This window comes from Lonchura striata, chromosome 6 (genome assembly GCF_046129695.1).
Source record: "Lonchura striata isolate bLonStr1 chromosome 6, bLonStr1.mat, whole genome shotgun sequence".
NCBI classification, from domain to species: Eukaryota; Metazoa; Chordata; class Aves; order Passeriformes; family Estrildidae; genus Lonchura; species Lonchura striata.
This window is the reverse complement of record NC_134608.1, coordinates 40,194,794-40,214,451: the sequence shown is the minus strand read 5'-3', so window position 1 is coordinate 40,214,451 and position 19,658 is coordinate 40,194,794. Positions and strand designations below refer to the sequence as shown.

General features: G+C 41.4%; 1 protein-coding gene across 10 annotated transcripts in view; it reads left to right on the top strand.

The window, feature by feature from the left end:
* TSPAN18 (tetraspanin 18) overlaps positions 1-19,658 on the top strand; it is a 120,805-nt gene that overhangs the window by 74,551 nt on the left and 26,596 nt on the right. Inside the window, exon 1 of one of the 10 annotated variants that reach the window (XM_021533235.3) lies at positions 15,487-15,761. The exons of the other annotated variants lie outside the window; for them this stretch is intronic. The gene's annotated coding sequence lies outside the window, so the exon portion shown is untranslated. Of the gene's footprint in view, positions 1-15,486; positions 15,762-19,658 lie in introns of those variants that run through there. 10 annotated transcript variants of the gene reach the window in all.

Genomic DNA, 19,658 nt, shown 5'->3' with positions numbered 1-19,658 from the left:
AAACAGTAGAAGGTCAGGAAATGTGGAGCAGTTTTACCTAAGTCTTTAGAAAATCTTATTTATGAAGGTATTTGCATCTCTGCAGAAGGAGTGCAAATGATTGACGGCACAAGCGCACTGTTCTGATGCTGCAGTCCACACTTGGTGTTTCTATTTGCACATGTATGAAGGGTGTCAGAGGATGAGAGATGGGGCTCACTGAGATTCCTTGTGAGGCAACTGTTGAAAAGCTGGGCTGAAGGTGAATGTGCTTTGTCTTGGCTCTGTGTGTGTATAAATAACTATATATACATACATATATATGTATGAAAATATGCACACAAAGCCACTGATTGTCAGTAAATAGCTATTCACAGAAGTCTAGTCTATCTATTGTAAGTAGAAATGAGAAACTCTTTTCTCTCTGCTGAAGGTGAAGTTAGACATTAAATTGCTATACTTTGGTACAGGGGATTTGTCATATAAATGGTTTATTCCTCTCTTACTTCTGTCTTCATAAATCAATTTGTTATGTGTTTTAACAGGTTATTTACTTAGGTAAACCAAATAATATGCTAACCAGGGATATCAATAAAATTCCATCTCCTAATCAAATTTTAGTATTAATATCCCAACAGTCATTGGATTAGGCATTTACACTATATAAATTTTTCTGTTTAAAATGGAAGCCACATCCCTTTCTCTTCCCTGATTTCTTTTTTTTGACAAGTAGAGAAAATATGTGAAAGTCCTGTGTAATATCTGGAAAATTGAAAGGGGAGGAGTGAATGTTCACTCTGGTTCCTGCTGAAATGGAGAATGGAGTAACATTTTTAGGAACCATATTAGTATCAATGAACTCAAAAAAATGGTGACCAGAATAGAGATTGAAATTCTTACCTCTGTACACAGATCTGTGTGAATGACAAGGCTGGGCTGAACATCAGTTTTTTTGAGAGTGTAAGGAATTATCACTACTCAACTACCTCTACTAGGGAAAAAAAAAAAACCATAGCTCACAACATATAGGACAACAAATAGCTACAGAATTGTAAGAAATTCTGATTGAAAAATCGTTTGAACATTCTGAACCAAACTTAGCTATGCCACACCACCTTGTTCCAGCCAAGTGACAGTAGTAACTGGAATAGAAATTAAATTGAACATGTATTGAAACACTGGATTAAAAAAAAAAAAACCAAAACAAAACAAAACAAAAAAAAACCAAACCAAAAGAGAAATAAAAAACCTCAAACCTGATTTCAAATTTTATTTTAAGTAAGTGTTGGGTTTTCTTTTCCCATAGGACAGGCAGGCATGTCCAAAATCTATAAAAACTTGTAATCTAGTCTCAGATTTTTTGTTTAGTGAATCCACAGGTGTAGTCTCCACTAAAGAGTTTACCATTGCATTGAGTTTTAAATCCTTTGGGCAACTCAAAAATATGATATTTTTTTAAGGCAGCACCAAAAGAAGCATAATTATTTTTCTAAGGTTAAACAATTAACCCCTCCTTCTAAATTTAGCACCATCCACAACTGAAAACTTAAACTAATGAAAGGGAAATGGTACAGGATTAGTAAACTGCTGTCTTTCCCTCCAGCTGTGGGACATCAAAGATGTATAAACCTTCCTGTTCTGTTGGTTTATTGAAAATTCTCTGGTATCCTTCTGGCAGGGATGGGATGTTATAGCTGTGTTTTGACAGAGCCTCAGTGCATTTTGCTGGTCTTTCATGACATTGCTGAAGTTTCTTTTGTCCCTTATTGATTTTTATTGTTGTTCTTTTGAGACAATTTGCCTGAAAACAAAAGGTCTTTGTTGCCTTCAGTGTGACTTATGTGGCAATGATGAGTTTGCAGCAGAGATATCATGTGCATACATTTGGAGTTGGCTTAACTGAATTAATTTTTTTAAATGAGTATGACAATGTATCAGCCTGTCAGAATCAAAGTCACCCTCAAACCACTGATTAGAGGAAAATAATTAGGATTGCATGATAAATTTAGATTCAACTGCAATTTACAGGAGTGTTTGTTTAAAGAATAGCCAACAAAAAGAATCTTGGCTCTGGGGATCACCCGGAAAAAGCCTCTTTATATATTGCAGCCATGTAGCAACCAACTCCAGAGATGAATTGCTGGAAGTGACATGTTTGATTTATTGCCCACTGCAGCTTTGAGAGTGTTTGCAAACTGAAGTGTTATGGTTAGGATGATTATAATTGGGGTTTATTTTATTTTAGAGAGAGGAAGAAAATAAATATATCTTTGTGGCTCCTGGATGTAGATGACCTTGGTGGTTGCTTTTGGTCCTTAAGCCAGCCTGGGCTGCAGGCTACCATGTGCCTTTTCCCTGCAAAGGGAGCTGAGGCTGGTCAGTGGGAGGAGAGCCCCTGCACTCACCCCACTGCAGTGGGACAGCAAAGGGGCTGCACAGACACAGGGCTTTGCCAGAAATAGGTAGATCTGGTAGGGCAAAAAATTACACTGTTACCCTGGTGTGAAGTTCTGAGGGAATAGTCAGGCTCCATGTCCCTGGAGAAATTTTCTGCTTTTTTCTGGTATATAGGTAGTTATGCAGCTTGTTTCTGCCTCTTATAGCATGAATTTGTCAGCGCTTTGGGGTTGGAGAATAACTCTCAATGTCTGGTAAGAGGAGTCTGTAGAAGATGCTAAGATCTAACTAGTTAGTTATTTTCTATACTGTTCACTGCATTAGTATTGTTCATCCTAAATTGCCCAGATGCTTTCTAACTTGTACACAATGGAATTCCAAGTGGCCTTTTGAGCAAGGACAGTACCAGACTCAAAAGATAAGGAACTATATTCTCTGCAGTACATTGCAACATCTGTAAGTTAAGGTTGTGCAGAAAAGTGTGTTCTATTTCATCTAATTTTAGCTCAATAGCCTGGCTAGTAGGTTGCTTGTGTTGCCTGGTGAAAACTGGGAAGACCAGGAATGTCAGCCTGAATCTACTGTGTCCCACATTAATGCCCCATTGACCACACTTCTGGCTAGTTCAAACTTGTTTTGATTAAAAGTTTCATCCAAAATTCACAAAAATATCACAAAATTACTGAGTTTGAGTTTTGAAACAAATTCAAGCAGTAAATATCTCTTCCCAACCAGAAATTCTCAGCTCAGACTTAGGCTTCATCTGGAAGATGCAACATGCTCTCAGGAAGTCCATGATATTCCATCATGCAGAATGATAGGTGAAAGTAAGTTGGCATCAGAATGCAAAAAGACAAAGATTTCAAATTAGAAAATGCATCTCAGAGCTCATGTTTTCAGCTTCTGGCTAAGCTGTTTTATAGAAAATATTCAGTTCAAACCTTTTTCTATTGTTTCTGTTTGTGCTGAGAAAAAAGAAAGAAAAATCCAGCGAGAGCAAATTCCTTCAGACTTGATTCTCTTTGTGCTACCTGTACTGCCAACATGCGTTTGTGCTTTGTGGAGACCTGGATAAAATTAACTGGATATCCAACACAATCAGAGAACATTCTCACTAAGTTAAGTAATAATGAAGAGGAGATGAATTATCCTCTCGCTGTTCTTGGTTGATCCCCTCCTACTCCCTATTTTAATATCCTTCTCATCCTGCTGGCAAGATGCTGAAGCAGCACCAGCCATCCAGTTAAAACAGAGTAGTCAGATGTTTCAATCAACTCAGATTTCCTTGAACACTTACTCAACATTCACTGCAACTCTTATAAAAATGTCTAGACAAGTCATTGCTTAGGATTTCAGCTCATTTTGTAACTGCTGCTTTACAACACTCTGATTTTAAAATAAAATTTTACAAGTGTTACTTTTACTGACTACATTTTCTTTTTCACTGTGCATTTCTACATGCCAAGAGTATGAGCAGGCTGGAAAAGGGACCAGTGTGATAAGAGGTAATACAGATTTCTGGCCATTCTTCATTCTGCTACTGATAAATATATTTGCTCTCTTTTGGATTATAGCAAGAAATAACATATCATGAATATTAAAAATATATTGAAAGCAACTCATTATTTTGGAAAAAACCTTCTGTGGTTGGTCAGATTGCGTATAGCTAAAATATTTGCTGGATCTATAGCTCTGGAAAAGAATACTCTATATTCCTTTTCTGAGAAAAGTTGTGTGGGTACAGCAAAATACCTCTGGTAAATCAGACCCAGCCAAGAAAATGGGAAGGTTTTTACCCTTTTGGCGCTTTCCTCTTTCACAAAGTTTCTTAATCTGAAGATCCAGCAGTGAAGTAGGTGCTTCAATGCAAGTCATGGATGTATTGTCACCCATGGAAGTGGGTGAAATGTGGAACCGGAAGAGGAGGGATGTAGCACAGGGACTGAGTGCCACAAAAAGAGCAATGCAAGGGTGGGACCCATCCTGGGGATTGTGGGAGATTCTCCCCTTGCTAGAAGTGCTGAGAAAGGAGTGGCAAAGGGGGATGCATCAGAAAGGTGGCTGGCTCTGACCCCATTGCAGAGAGCCAGCATGCCTCAGATACTGCATTCTGTGCTTAATATCCCTTGCTTGCCTGAACAGTAACTTCCCCATGCTCCCCCCACAAACCTATGAAGAAAAATGGAGGGGAAAAATTATTTATTTAAAGTCTAGTACATTAAATAAAAGTACTTTAAATGGAGTGAAGCTGCATTAATAAGCCTGCATACCTAGTAGAAGAAAACCCTCCCTAAACATGATGAAAAATAAATCCCCCTGAGTTCTCAGCATCCTGCTTGAGTCAGTAATTCCCCAGGGCAGAAAACAAATAAGGCAAAAAAAGTTTGTTTTCACACAGCAAAGCCAAAACATCTCCAGTTCTGATTTAAGATGAGTCGTGGGAGCCATTTCCTCTTTAATGTAACATGGGGCAAGTATAGGTGAATTGATAAATATACAAATTTATTTTCTTCCTCACCCTAGAGAGAGTACCTATTCCTTTCTGTGGGACTCATGTCTGCATGTGTTTTTTTATTGGAGTTGCCCCAAAGTGCATGGGGAGCAGTGACAGCCAGCACTGGGGTGCAGGGGGGGTTCAGATGCCTGAGTCACATTTTCCACAAACACTTGTCTGGCTCCACAGCCAGCTCCAGTGGGACATTGTCCTGGAGCTTCCTCCCTTCCTGGCTGCCTGCACAGTCCCATCATTCCTCTTCTGATGCTTTTTGCCTCTTTGAGACATCTCTGGAAAAGACTTCAATGTCCTAAGGTTTCTACAAATAGTATCTGCAGCTCCTGAGGGAAACAGCAAAGTACTCCACTGCTTCCCTGAGGCTTTATAAATACATTCCCAACTAAAGGCAGTTTATAAATCTACTCAGCCACATAATTGCACATGTTTGATGAATATTGTCCACTTCTGATGGGATAGGAGAGCAGAGAGTGAGATTTTGTGCTAGCAAATGGCCCCTGGCTGGAAGCAGTCTGCTAACAATTTTTCCATGAACTACTGCTCAGGGCTTGACCCAGAAGCATAACAGGAGGTGCATTATTATAGCTGTTCTGATTATGGCTGGTAATTGTTCTGTTCTCATTTATAAATGTAATGCTTTGTTAATAACGTCTGATTTGGGAATATAGTATAGTTTATCAACTACAGGTGGCATAATGACATTACGAAGGGTAATTGAGGTGTTTCTATGATCTGTTTGCTCTTTGGTTTGTTAATTAGAAATTACTTATTTTAATATATGATAGAAATATTACTTCCCTGTGAAGCCTGGGCATCTCGAAGGAAAAGGGGATGTGTCAGTCTGTGCTGTTAGTACGTTGTTGGAATATCTGCACATCGTTGAGCATATGGACATGAACCAGCCTAATATGTGTCAGGTATTGTTTGTCTGTGTTTATATTTTGTATAAATAACATCATGTGCTGTTACTTATGGCTGCATGTGCCTCCTGTTGCAAGACTGGGTGTGTAAGGCTGCGTGGGATCCTGCGATTGATTAACGAGCCGTTACAGGAGGAAATGGAAATGAGAGACAGGCTGCTGAGTATTTAACCCTGGAGAAGAACCTTGGCATTTCATCTTCTATCAACGTTTGCCTGTAACTACTATTAGCATTAATTATGGAGATACTTAGTGAACACCCTGTTAGCCCTAATTAGAGCTAATGGAAGATATGTGTGGATGTTAACAGGACAAGAGACAACCAGGCTTCCATTTCTAAGGTTAAATATTCAGTAGCTCCCTCTTAGATATAACCAACATCCTATAATCATGCAGTCAGACTCATCCAAAAGCAGACCAGTTTCTCCTGTCTTTTTTTCTCTCTCTCTCCAATTATGGCCACCTTACACTATTTTTGCTTAAATTAAAGAGCAAACAACAATGTGGCAGTGACCTCAGTTACCTTTACTAATGTAATTATCCTACCTCTCCTCTATTCATAGTGCACCTCAGACTCAGTCTTTATTAGCAAACCATTTTTGTCCCTTTTACTATCCTTTTAATGAAGGCTAGTAGAGGCACTTAAGTAGAGCTGAAAGGACTTGGCTTTGTTCTGAACAGAGACCTTGTGATAAAGAGCTCAGGGCCTGAGTGCTTGAGTAGGTCATGCAATATCCAAGGTCTGTAAAGCTCCTATCACTGTGCTATTGTTTGAAGCTGTAAACACCTTCTCTTTGCACCCAGTATCTTTGGTATTTTAAAAACGAGTGTTGCTGAAGAATTGAGGCTGCAAAATGTAGAGGTTATTATCCTGCTGTTGTGAATGATGGCACTTCCCTGCTGCTAACTGCTGGCCAGCAGGTCAGTGTCCTCATGGAAACTGTCTTCAGGACTGACTTGGAAACCTGTAACCCTCCCTAAGAGCCCTGAGCCTGCCTTGGGTGGTGTCACACTCGTTAGGGTAGAGTGTGCTACTCTGGGGTCCATTTCCTTTGCCATTTTTTCCCCAGAAATCTATTATATAGTTCTGAGGTTGCCAGTGCAGTGCCACTTTGAATGCTGCACAGTTGCAATCTTATTATCTACAACCTGTAGCTCCTAGGTGCTTGTTGGCTGGAGCCATCTAGGAAGAAGTTCCTGTCACTAGATAGGAACTTTGACATTCAGTCAATCACTGACTGACTATGCGGTCAACTGATTTGGAAAATAACATTAGAGCTTTGAGAAAGGATAACTTGTGGCATGTCCTTGACAAAAAATATCCCATCCTTCCCTGGTGTATTGCATAATACTAAAAATAAACAAAAAAGTATGTATATATCTCTCTCTCCTTCTGAACTACAGACACTACATTTCCCAGTTAACCAGAAAAAAGGCCAGTGGCTGTCTTCCTGCAGGATGTAGGAATGTAAATGTAAAAGGTACATTTGATAGATGCCAGTGTAAGGCATCCTTAACATGCTTTGGAAGTTTCTTTGTTCACTCTTTACAATGTCACTTGGGTTTCAGTAGAGCTTCATGTCACAGGTGTTAAAGGGTGCCGTGTATTCTTAAGAAAAAAGTCATAAAGCACTGTTACCTCAGCTTTCCAGCTTGGTGGCTTTCTCGTTTTTGATATATGAAATATATCTGAAGCTGTTCCAAGCACAAGCACATCTGTGCTTGGCCCAGGTGTCACATTTGCCCTTTTGCAGAAAGGTCCCATTGTGAGTGCTGGCTGAGGATCCTACTACTCACACCTGGGGCTCATCTGGGGCTGAGACAAGGCACTTGACTTCTGGGGCTGAGTGGGAAGTTGGTCTCCACTCATGTTTACCTGGAGGATGAGCTGGGGAAAGGTTGGTAGACTTTAATTTTAGATATTTTTGGAGTATTTTCTTAATTTTTCTATCTTATTTTTCCAATTGTGTGGTTACAAGAGCCTGTTTCATTTTGTGGTGGTCACAGAATCTGTTCAGCTTTATAATGAATGCTACTTTCTTTCTTTGTTTCTTTGATATGTAAAGTAATGTGTTCACAGAACAGACCTACATGGACCTTTTTTTAGTGGCTGTGTAAAGCCTTAAGTGCCTGTATTTAAAAGGCTTTGGTAAAAGGCCAATGGTATTTCTCTTCAGGGTTTGGAGTAAGCTTATTCATTTAGGAGCTCTTGAACGTTGTATGAAGTGGACAGATGCTAAGAAACCTTGTCCTATGTTATGCAGGGTTGCTAATTGAACTCTTAGCTGCACAGTTAAAGTAGCAATATCCCCTACTACAATATAGCTTACTCCAGTTTTTGGGAAAGAATAATTTTTTTCTGGTGTACCTACATTTAGATTTTTTAACAAAAAGGATAGATACATCATCTTTAAAAAGGAGAAAAACATCCACTTTATAGTTTCTATTAAATTGCTCACTAAGCTTTCAGGTACAGTAGGCAAGAAACGGATGCTGTAAAGGGAACAGAGTCATGACATATCATTTTATTTCAGCTAGAAAAATGTGTCCTTGCTTGGAGCAGAAGCTGCTTCCCTGATGAGGCCGTGGTCTGCTTGTGTGGTTGGAAAAATGGAACACAGTCTGACTGGAGATATTGTCAAACCCATCGAGGTTAAGCACTCTTTGCCCCAGGCGAATTCCCTTGTTTATACGAGTCACTACAGCTAGGCTGTAAAATGCAGGTCTCCAAGCAAAGCTGGGGTAGTAACCACAGGTGGCAACTTAAAGCTGCCTTCATGAACTAAATCCTGCATTTTCAATCCTTAAAAAATGAATGTGTAAAGTAAATTCCTCCCTATCTTGTCTATGACTCCTATAAATGTATCATACTTCTTGGAGCAGATATTTAAAATCTCCAGCCAAAACCTTGCACATCTGTGCCTTAATTAAAATCAGTTTATTTTGTAGGTTAATAGCTTATACTATACCCACCAGTGTGATCAAATTTTTTTATTAAATGGCCGAATAAGATTTGGCTTTACAGGAATATCCCATTCTACAATGAATTAAAAAAAAAAAATCTCTGGACCAAATAATGGTCCTGTTGAAAGGACTAATTTTAGATTCCCTGAACCAAAAGCAAAGCTTAAGTAGTGACAAAATCATTATTCTGGGTGTTTGGTATAGATTTATCAGTATTTCATTGATTTACAGAAATTAATTCCCTGAGTTGGTACTGATAAACTGCAGTTAGCTGGTCACCTCTGACTATGATTTTTTTATCAGAAGGATATCCTGGCTTTTACTCCAGAATGCTTTGGAGTCACCTAATTAATTTGTAATCTTCCCAGGATAGCAGAGAAAGTAGCAGATAAGTATTAGCTGAGATACCTGAGCAGCGTGACTCTGGGATAATGGAAAGATAGCACGTTATATGAGATGTCATGTCACAAAAAAAAAAAAGAATTTTAGGAGCTGGTATTTTATATAGGATATGTAAAGTGCTTAAATGGGAGCTTACTTGGCACTTGCTTTTGTTCTCTCATTCTTTTTGACTCAGATTTGTTTTGATGCTTCTGAGCAAAATCAGATTTTCTAAATAACAACTCCTATGCAAAAATCAGGTGACAAAAAAGATTAATATGGTATGAGATATGGCAATGATATATATGGCTAACAGTGTCAGCCCTGTACATTGCAGAAGACAGGGAAACTTAGGAGATAAAAAGTAAAATAGAGCCTCAACATTTGAAGCAGTGGAATGGATGAGGAAGAGAAACACAGACAAGCCCCTACTTGGAGGAGAGATGGGGGCACAATTCAGTCAGGGCAAAATGAGCCCATGCTTGTTTCAGCAGCTGCAAAACTTTGGGGAAAAGTTGCACATCTCTGTGTGCTCACTCTTTGGGGTTCGAGGAGCTGAAAGGGGAGACCTTGGCTCTGCTGATGGGGTGTGCTCAGCCCCAGTAAGTTGCAGCATTTAAACAGCAGAACTGGTGAAGGACAAACCGAGTCACAGCTATTCTGCAGGGTTTTCCACAGTGGGCCAGCATCATCACCTGCTTTCCCTTTGCCCATAGGGAGTGTGCAGGCTCAGAAAAGGAGCATAGTTATTGAAATGACAGATCCCTAAGCACATCTCCTGCCTCTCATATTTCTCTGTGCACCTCTGGTACTTCATCTTCCATCTCATCAGTCATGCTGCACTCACCTCTAGAGCACCTGGGTGCACAGCTTGGTAGGGTGGAGGTTAAGTATGGGCTCTGAGTTGGAGGAGGCTGGTGCAAATAAACAGAAGTACTGGAAGGATGATTTACATTAATGCCTTCTATGTCCAGATTAAGTGCTTCATTGAAAAAATATAAGAACAAACCCGTTTTTCCAAGCCACGCAAGTAGCTGATGCCTTACTGGGGGAAGTTTTGCACTACAGCTTTTCTGCTATGAGTAAGAGACTATTGGAAGTGCCTGCTTCAAATTCCTGATTGACACTGTGATGACTGGAAAACTTTAGTTCCTGAGGTACTTCTGAAGGAACTAAATTTTCCAAAAATGTCCCCACATCCAGTCCCCATGCCTTATTAGCAACTGGGGCTTCCAGCATACTGATCCTTGATCCCAAATGCCCTGAAGACTCTCATACCTCTGCTGGCCTCCTGGAAGAGCTGGTTCACACCGCTGTCAATGGGGAACAGCAGGGAGGGTGATGTGTGGGCTGTGGTGCTGAACACGGAGTTTCAAATGCACTGAGTTGGCAGGGGGCCTGTAGATTGTAACCAGGATGCTCTTCCCCTCCAATGCACAATCCCTGTGATCCAGCCTCTCCCTGTCTGGGGGCCCTGGTGGTGCTGTTGAAGATGAAGTACCAGATGTGGGAGCACAGCTGTGTTGTGGACAGTGTCCACTTTACAAAGCTTGCTGTGTCTTCATCAGAAGGTCATAGGGATTCTCCTAGTGAGAAATTTCCTGGTGTGACGTGTAGAGACCTGTTGTCTGTTTGAGGGCTGCAGGAGAGCATTTTTGGAGACATCAGCTCTAAATGTATATTTCTACAGTTTTGAGCACACTGTTGAGAGGAACGTGGACTACAAACCATCTGACATTTTGGGGTCCATCAAAAGGATCTCACCTGACATTTTTTGTACTTGAACAGTTTTAAAAAATACTGTCAGTCACTCAAAATACTTGTTTTCATCTAGAAATTACAATATTTTGAATGCTGTCTTCTGGGTACGATTTTTCCTGTTTTAAGCCTGGCACTCTCATAGGATACTGAACTAAATCTCTGAAACCCCATGGGTGAAGATAAGTGTTGCTGTTAATTATACTAAATGACAGGGGGTGGAGGAAGATGAGGAACACCAGCTTGAAATGACTTGCTAATGTCTGTGAGAGACGTTAGAAAAACTGGAATATAAAAGTGGTTTGAACACTAGACAGGAGACCACAGAAGCTGCCCAGAACACTTGCTGGAGCAAAGCCACATCAGCTTTATAAAGGACACAGCTTCATAAAGGGCTTTCAGACTAATGTGAAAAGCAATCTAAGGCTTAAATGGTATTAATGTTCTGATGCAAGGTGGTTTGTGCATCAGACATGAGGAATGGTAACCACAAATATTGTAATGAAATTTGTCATAAAATTTATTGTCAAATGTGTTTTCATGGCACGACTCCACAACGTTTTCAGAAAGATTCTTCTCCCCATTCTGACTGCAGGGATGGGAGAAGAAGCTGTTAAATGCTGTGTTTCTTGAGACAACTTTTCTTAATGCAGAGGAACTCTGCAAATGCAGCAACTCTAGCTAACTCTGCAATCTCTGACTAGGAGATTGTCCCCAGAGGGTTGTCTCTCTGTGCTCAGGATAGCTTGAACATCCTGTTGCTTCCTATGTTTTCTCAGCCTTAATTTGGGCTGCTTTGGCTCTTTGCTCTGCAAACCTCTCATTTTTTAAAATATGGGGGGGTTTAGCTGAAATGCAGCATTTTTTTCAAATTGCATGCTGATCAAGAAAAGAGACATAGAAAAGAGACATAGCAAAGTGTGGATATAGTGAGCTCCTGCCACTGAAAACTGGTGTGATTTTGCATTCAGAATTCAGCCCAGTCCTGACTGATGTGAAAGTTAGTCTGTGGAGTCCTGTTCCTCATAAGAGATCTGGTTTTGTTCTCCCTAAGAAGGGTGCCTAGAATTTCAAAATCAGAATTGCTGGGTTAGGTCAGACTGTGTTTGTGCTTTTGGGTGGGAAGAGGAAGGTACTCATCAGTCCATCTATAAATAGTTTTTGTACTGATTTAACGCCATGGGATCAGCTTGTGCCTTCATCATTCACTGGCACATTTGTAATTGTTCCAGCCCTTCTAATTTGAATTAGAAAAGGTTTCATGTCTTTAGTTTCTAAGTCCTGACTTCCAGTGGGTAAGATAGAAGTGAAGGCTGAGTAAAGCAATCGGAGTATTTCCATAGTTACATTTGCTGCTTCAGTTTTGAGAGAGTCCTTAGGATGCCCTGTGAGTGCATTCCAGTTTTTATGTGCATGTATGACTGATGGTGCTCCAGGTTTTGCCCCAGGCTATACCCAGGTCACTTGCAAGCCATGCTGGCAGTGAATTTTCCAGTGCTGCTCTCGTGTGTTATTTAGGCTACAACAGAGCTAAAAACCTACTTCACAATCAGAGACCCAATCATTTCCCCCCAAAAGCTCACAAACCTTAAAACAAAGACTGCCTGGGGAGACTCTCTGGCACTGTATTAAATATCCTTGACAAGAAAAGGTTTCTTACAATTGTGGCCTTCCTAATAGGCACCGTGGGTAGTATCAACACAAAGATATCTGTATTACATGGTTTGACCTGCTTTAACCTCAGCCAGTCTCCTGGAGATTTAGAAAATATCTGTTCCATACAAAGGTCTTTGCTTTCAGGCAAAGTAGAAGCAGTTTGTTTAGAGTCCCAGCTTTGTGAGAAGAGATGTTATGCTTTTTGTGGGTGAAAGTCACCCCACTGAGGCTGTGTGAGAGCCTCCAGATCCATGTCATCAGCACGTAAGCTGCTGATTTTGTTTGCAAAAATAAATTACTCTTCAAGTCTCTCCACTTAAGACTTTTAAATATGCACTGTGCTCAGGGAATAGGGATATTCTGGGATAGAGGGTATATTGTTCATAGTTTTTCCTTTACGGGAAAAGTACTGTCTTCTAACTTTTAGTTGTCGTGGAATGTTTGATCAAACCTTAATGAAAACTAGAACCCAAATTTTGCAGGTTTTTATGTCCTTTAATTCCCCCTCCCCTGCCCCACCTTGGAGAAGTTTAAGTCTGTCAGCAATATAAGTGGGATTTAGATCAACCTCTGAGCAGTTAAGTGGTAAGGAGATTTCCGTAAGGTTTAGTTCCCCTCCCACATGTGGAAGGATGGGGTCACGGGGAGAGAAGTGTTATAGGTGGCGGTGGAAGCGAGTTCCCCCATACTGGCACCTCAGCAATGTAAATCTCCTGCCTCCTCAGGTGTCCCCAGCGTGTGTTCCCCTTGTTGCCCGGTTTTGCTGCCGTGTGAGCCCTCCAGAGCGCAGTGTGGGTGTGCAGCCATGTCTCAGGGCTGCGTGCCCCACTCCGTGCTGCTGGCAGGGCCGCAGCGGGTGCAGCAGGACGGCTCCGTGCGAGAGCTGCGCGTGGGGTTGCCTGTGCTGCTGCAGAAACGGAGGTGAGGAAGTTTCATTAGGCACCTTTGATTTCTTCATTTCTGCAAGAGCTGAAGCTGCTTGCCTGGGCTGAAGGGCTGCCAGGCTCCCTGTGTGTGATGCTGGGAGAGGTGGCTGTGTTGCTATGGCACTGGAGGTGTCTCCAAACCCCACTGCTCTGGCAGCTGAGCCGGCTCCCAGCAGCACGTCCTAATTGCGGCTGTGCAGCAACAAAACAAATATTCGGAGATTTCCATAAAGGCTGTAATCAAAGGAGCATCCCTTGCTTTTTAATATGTGCTGAATGGGTTCATTTGTAAGCTTATTGCGACTTCAGAGAGAGAAGCTATTAGGATGATCATTAGCTGCCTGTGCAAATAACAAGGAAAACCATGGCATGTTCCAGAATAACCCCCTTTTAAAGGTCTGCACTTTCAAATGCATTAACAATAACCAGCCATGCTGTCTTTCATGTTTCCCATGCCATGAGTAAGGACAAAAGCGAAAGGAGAAGGGGACAGTGAACTGCATGCTTTCAAAATAAGTTCAGATGGGGAGAAAAATGAGGTGTTAAGAGAGCAGCAAACTCACTAGCATGACATTGTGTGTATTGATGCAGTATCTGTTATCCATTGGGAAAGCAAAAGCAGCTGGGAGCCAGCCTTTGAGTCTTGGCTCATATCTCACTTGGTCCCTCTACTCCTGTCATCTATGTATGAATTGTGCTTGGGGTCTTTTGTGTGCCTGGAACCTGATGGTTGCTGGAGCACTTAGATTATATGTCTTATGGAGGAAGAGAGAACATTTAGAAACACGTATGCCAAGATTTTGGGATTTATTAACTCTCATTTATTTGCCTACAGAACATCTGAAGCCCTCACATGGGCTGTGGCTATGGTTCATTCTCTTAATCTGAAATCAAAAATATGTGTAGTAAAAGATGTTGAATGGTTGGGTGTTCATACCTTAATTGGGACAGGTGTCGTTTAGAGCAGTCACATTTACCTTTCAAACCCCATTAGCTCCAATTTTATGTGCTAGAGTAAGTTAAAGGTGCTGATTACAGTGAAACTCAGTTTAGATTTGCACATGAAATATTTATGAGATATGTATCCATCTGACTATAAGCAGGGTAACTTAGACTTCAGGTCTGCCTCTCCTTCCTAGGCCATTTCTCATGTCTTTTGCTGCATTCAAATTTTCCTGCACATATCATATGCATCTATAGCTTGTGAAATGTATATATTTCCTATAATATCCTCTTATGTTTAGAATCCATAACACTTTGGGATGCATTATTATTCTTCTAGTTAAAAACATTTAACAGATGACCAGAAGCAGGTAAATAATGTCACTTCTCAGATTTCCAGAAATATTATTTTCTGGATTATTTAATATTATTGAGATCTGTCATTTAAGATCTGCTTTTCTTACAGGCTCTTTTTCCTAATCTTTGCTTTTCTGTACTGACTAAACCTGACTAAACTGACTGTTTTGTTTTTATATCTGAGTAGGCTGTTACCATGAATAGAGAATTTGCTATTTTCTGGGGTTTGCGAGGCTTCTGTCTGGTTTTGATTTGGGGGGGAGGGGGGGGTTGTTTGGATCTTTTTTTTGTTATTGTGGGGTTTTTTTGTTTTTTTTTTTTTTTTTTTTTTTTTTTTTTTGTTTTGGGTTTGTTTTTTTTTTTTTACAGTAGTTAATGCATTCAAAGTTCAGTTTGGGATTTCTTTTTAAAAAGGAATCAAAGTTATTACTTCCCCAGTTAAATGATCCTAAATAGTGGATTAGTTTTTCCACACCTCTGCCTTATGAGAAAACATGGAGAATAAATACAACAAAAAGAAGTTAACCTATTGATCTCCAACTCCATTCTGCATTAAAACAGATGATACAAGCAGAGATTTCAAATTCCCTTGCCCATGGCCCCTTGCCTCTGCCTCTGCTCAGACAGTCACAGCTTCTTTTTCCTGCTAAGGACATCAACATCATTATCTTTCTGATAGGACAGTAAAAGCCTGTGGTTTATAGTAATCCCTTTTGGTACCATTCTTACTTTAAAATATTTTTTCTCCTCTGCCTTGTTTCCCTAGCCCGCAAGTATTGGGAAAATTCTTGAAATATTGAAAATCATGGTCTGAGGGAGGACAAGGTTGCCACAGCAACTGTCCAGTGTTCCCGAGATCTATTCCTGCATCTCTCAAAACCATCACAAATGCCACAAACGGCTGAGGCACTTGCTGCAAACAAAGCAGGGCTATAGGAAAAGAGAACCAAGGAGCCAGTTGTTGTAAAGGTGAGATGTGTCAGGCTCAGGGAAAACGTGGCAGGCATTTAGAGTCTGTGTTAATCCCTCTGTGTCTGCAATGCCATGCAAGTGCAAGGAAGGCTCCAACACTCGACAGTACCTGGCTTGACAGTGGAAAATGTCACTTGGCTTGTGTTGCAGCTCCATGATCCACTCAGGAGGGTGACATTTATTCCATCCAGAAGGGAAATACTTTTAGAAATAGGAGGCCAAAGTTAGCTGCCTCCCTTTGGGTTTGCTAAATAACAGCTTTCTGGGACAGAAGATGCCTGAGAAAGAGTGCTACTTGTCAGCAGAAGTGATCATCTTTTTCATGGGTTTGGGACTGGTCTCAGGATGGACTAGTGAGCAGAGAGCTATTCTGGGGGTCAGGAGGTTTAGCCCATCCATTCCCCTTTTAGCCCTGGTTTTCTCATCTAATAAACAAAATTAATGTTGTTATATTATCAGTTTATATAATCTCTGGGTCATCTGTTCAGAAAAGCAGGCAATTGGTACCATATGGTTCCATTGTACTGCAGTTAATACAAGGGAAAATACACCTGTGAGCTATCTGAGGTTTTTTTTTAAAGGAACAGAACTCAAAAGATTTGCAGGCTATCAGATGTTTTGGTTCTGTATGCAGGATCTTCTTTTCTGAGACAGCTGGTTCCTGTGTGTGAGAAGCTGTAGGAAAGAGCCAGATGTGATTACCTATGGAACTTTCCTTGGGAAGGGGCCAAAGTGAGCAAGCAGTTCATGTTTTGAACAGTGCAGTGTGCACATTTGCACCGGCTGAAACAGAGTGGTCTGTGGCCTGAAGCCACACTGGCACTTAACACATAATCTAGCCCTTTTTGAAACATTACAGCATTTAGAATTGGTTCTGCTCTGGGACTTCTGAATTTCCATTCTGAATGTCTGTGCACGTGTGGGAGTTTTGCCTCCATGTGATCTCATGTATTCCATGCAAACATTGTGCAAAGTTGCAAATATAAAACAGAGGGTAAGAGTTGCATTAACAGTTTTGTTGCAAAGCTGGTGTTATTTATTTGAAAATTTAGGGGGTTCAGTCCTCCTGTGTGAGACTGATGTGCTCTTACACACACAGACTTTTGGTGGCAGAAATGGGCTCGTGTTAAAAGCAATCAGGATGAGATGAGACCCAGTTGTTCTTGTGTAGGAAACTCAGGGTAGTTTTGGAGGCAGCTCTGATTCATTTGAAAGATTGTCACAAGCCTCATATGCTTTTAGTGTTACCAAAACGAATCAGGTTACTGTTTGCAGGTATAGGATGCCCCTAAGGGCTTTGCTCACTCAACTGTACCAAGGAATTAAATGCTCTGAGGCAGTGCAACAGGCTCAGTCACTCCAGCGTTGCAAGGCAAGGCAGTCATCGCTGGTAAATGGGCCCATGTTACAGTGACATTAGCATTTTAATGCAACTAAAGAGGAGGTAGATTGACTGTAATTTAGTATCCAGTTGCATGGCCTTGTGCAGGTCCCCTCATCGATGCTCCACTGGGGCTGATTACAGTTACACAGTGCACTTCGGGATCTAATTGGATTTACATGAAGTAATGTACTTGTGTCATAGCAACTGCTGCACAAGTGCTATGAAATTCCAGAACAAATAGTTATTTATGTAGGAGCAATAGTTACAGGTTAACACATGGGGCAGACAGCTTGTGCCAAGGTCCAGTTCTAAATAAAAAATTGTTTCACTTTTTTTCTGAAGCCACTGCAAGGGAATGAAATTATTCTGCTCCGGCTTCCACAGAGATGTTCCTCCTCACCTTTCACTGTGAAAGCACTGACCTGACATAGAGATCCAGCAGGACATGACTTCTGTCTTCAGCTTCTCCTTTGTTTGAAAATATTGTCTGGCATGTGTTTAAGTGTCTCTCGGCCCTGCAAATGTGGTGAGCACAGGGGACTGGCAGTAGCTAGAAGCCCTTTTGAAACAGGATAGTTTTAAGGGGTTCATCTGGTGGCCCTTCCTGCTCTTGTTAACAGGCTGGATTTCTCACAAAGACAGGCCTTGCTTCTTCATCCTGCACACTCCATTAATTGAAACAATTAATTTCTTGTTTCACTTGCTGCCTGTTGTGTGTTTCAACCCCTCTCTGTCCTGTGGCTCTTTGCTCTGGAGCTCCAGCTGTCTTTTTTGCAGCATGATACCAGCAGGAGGCACATGTTTAGCTGCTTTTCCTTCTTCAAAGCCAGCTCCTCAATGGGCTGCAATGTGAATGTGAAGAGAAGCCAATGCTCAGCAAGGAGAGTTGATGTGGTTGCCGTGGACAATGTGCCAGCCACAGCTGGCCAGTCCAAGGATGAGGCTCAGGCTCAGCTGTCGCTCCTGCTCCTGCTGTGTTTCCCCAGAGACTGTAATTAAAGGCATCAGCTTGCTGGAGTCACAATTAGGCATGGTGGGTTTGCACTTTGTGCAATTCTCCCTAATTATAAAATCGTAGCTATTAACCAAAGAGAATCTGTTTGGCAGGGACTTCCTCCCCTTTAAGGCAACAGAGTCAGGTGGAACATTGCTGCTGTTTGGCACTAAATGCAATCTTTCATCCCTTCTGACACAGTACCTGCTGGTACCTACTGAAGCATTTAAACTCTTCTCTGGAGTGCTGTAATTTCTTTAAAATATTGTGACTTATGATGGATAAAAAAATAAAACTTCTCTCCCACGCAGACCTCTGAGGGCTTATAGGAATGTAATTATATGCACACACAGTAGGAGCAGGAATCCTATCATTCTGGTTATTTTCTTAATGATAGGTTTATATAGCAATGTCATCTCTGCTTTAAAGTTAGGACCATCTTCTCTTGGCAGCATCTATCCCAAGTAAGTGGCATCACAGGACTGGACAACCATAGAAATTGTCTCTCAATCACGCTTGCAAAACACAGGATGACACGTCCCCACACACCACGGAAATAGATACAAAGGTCAGTGTGGGCACTAGACTCTGCCAAACAGGGGTTCACTGCTGTGAGGCACTGTTCCTTGTCCTAGATGTACCCTCTCTTCAGACCTGCTGAACTTGCTGCAGCCATCTCCCAGGCAGTCACAGAGCACCCTCTGAACTTTGACACTGGTGGAAAAGCTGTACTGATCAGGAGCAGCCCTTGTAACCCAGCATTGTGAAGCAGGGCAGTTCAGCCCTGCTCGGCTCATGCCTTCAGCACTTCCCAGCAGAGACTGGTCGATTGGCAAGAGATGTTTGCATCCTCAGATTTCCAAGAGGAAGCCATACCTCTTCTTCATCTAGAGATGTAGGTTTACAGTGACAGAGGAAGGACGTTAAATGTGAGGGATTAATGCAAAACAAAAGGTCTATGAATATTCATTGTATGTTTTATATTGTAATAGTTTCAGCCACCTTGAAACTCCTTGTTCACTTCCTGCCAACAACAAACAATAGACTTTTACTCACAGAAGTCTTAATGGCAGGCAATTTTCAAAGGCGCATTTACAAATGTTTGTGGGAAACAGATGTTAAATGCACCCACTCTCAGAAATCATGATGAAATGCTGGCACTGACAAAGCAGGGAGAGACCCAGGTGACTTATCCGGTGCCTCACAGGGAAAGCAGCAGCTCCAGCAAAGCTGTGAGTATGCCAAAACCATTTCTGGAGGATGAGTGAGTGAGTTACTGAGCCCTATGTGAATATTGGACTCTTATGGCATGGGGTGCTCTTTGAAGAGTGAAAGACTGCCCCTTCCCCACAGGCACTGCAGTATGGAGTTAGGGCCGTGTCAGACATGTGGAAAAAGCAATCTAGGAGTGGGTGCCCTGAGAAAGCAAGAGTCAAACATGTGTGCCTTGCACATTGGTCTGCAGCCTCACTTCACCTTTGCTTGGTCAAAGGCTCTTATTAGCATTGTGTGGGCA